Here is a 1,299-nt window from a genome sequence, read left to right as displayed (position 1 = left end):
GGGGGGGTGGCGTGTGACACATACTAAGAAGGTGGCAAGGGCGCGCAGCCGGCACTCCTGGGGAGGGAGAGCGGGAGGGCGGGGGATCCTGAAAGAATGGCGCAATGGAGAGTGAAAGCAGCAACGAGAGAGATAGCGTGGCGCTGCTGTGCTGGCCCTGGAGGGGAAGGGACGGAGAGAGAGAAAGAGAGAGAGAGAGACAGGGGTACGTGAGAGAAAAAAGAGAGAGACAGATAAAGAGGGATAGAAGCAGTCTGGGGAGAAAAGGCCGCAACCCTTTCCAGCAGCAGAGAGAGGCTCGTGGTTTTGGCTCGTTGTTTTCTGCTCGGGGCAGGATGTCGGGGAGACCGCCTGCAGCGTGGCGCTACGCCCTCGGAGCTGTGTGCGACTGTGTGTGTGTGGGTGTATGTGTGTATGTTTCGTGTTTGAGTGAGAGTGTGTGCGGAAAAATCTTTCTAAAATTGCTTGTAGTCGATGTTATTCCCCGGTGTTGTGCGCCGTGCGCCCTTGCGGAGAGCGTGACTGGGACTTGGAACGTGGGTTCCCTCCGCAGCGCAGCGTCCGTCGCTGCAGTAATCCCACATGCCAAGGCAAGGGCTCTGCTGACGGGGGCGAGTGACACTGTGTGACACTACGGCTACAGCTGCACCACCCGCACAACTGGTGGGTTGCCTACCTCAGAGCGTAAGGGGCCGCGGTCGGAGACGAGAGGCTGACCCAACCCGCCCACCTACCTGCATGCGATGCAGTGATGCAGTATGACTATACGAGAATGAGTGCATGTGCAATGTGCGTCCTGATACTGCAGAATGATTTTATTTTCAAAAGTGATTATCGCGGTTGGTTACGATATGAGGGAAACGTGATCGCAGTTTACTAACAACGCAGAAAAAGTTGCCCCTTTTTGTCGACATGGTCGACGAGGTTTGCGGTTTGCTGGCGCAGTGTATTGGAAAGAAGAGCTGTCATTTTGCTGCAGCACAAAATATTAAACGACGGCAGCAACCCAGTGTGGTGTGACGTAGAAATTATGATAACTTGAGCCGCTGTTATCAGCGCAGTGGTTTCAGCTGTTAAGTGTTTCCCTCCGTGCGACTGGCATTACCAGAAGGATGCCGCTCGGCCCCGTCCCCACGGCAGGACAGGGTCCGAATGGCGGGGTCCCGCCGGTGCGCGGCGCTCCCAAGCACAGCCCCCCGGGCCTTATTTATCGTCCAGCTGGGCCGTGTCGTGAATGCAGCGCAGGAGAAAAGAGGATGCAGGGCGAGGCGGGGTGGGGCGGGGCGGTGGGAGCGCCGC

This window comes from Frankliniella occidentalis, unplaced genomic scaffold (assembly GCF_000697945.3).
Source record: "Frankliniella occidentalis isolate FOCC.00 unplaced genomic scaffold, Focc_3.1 Scaffold167, whole genome shotgun sequence".
NCBI classification, from domain to species: Eukaryota; Metazoa; Arthropoda; class Insecta; order Thysanoptera; family Thripidae; genus Frankliniella; species Frankliniella occidentalis.
The sequence above is the reverse complement of the archived record's forward strand: the minus strand, read 5'-3'. Positions refer to the sequence as shown.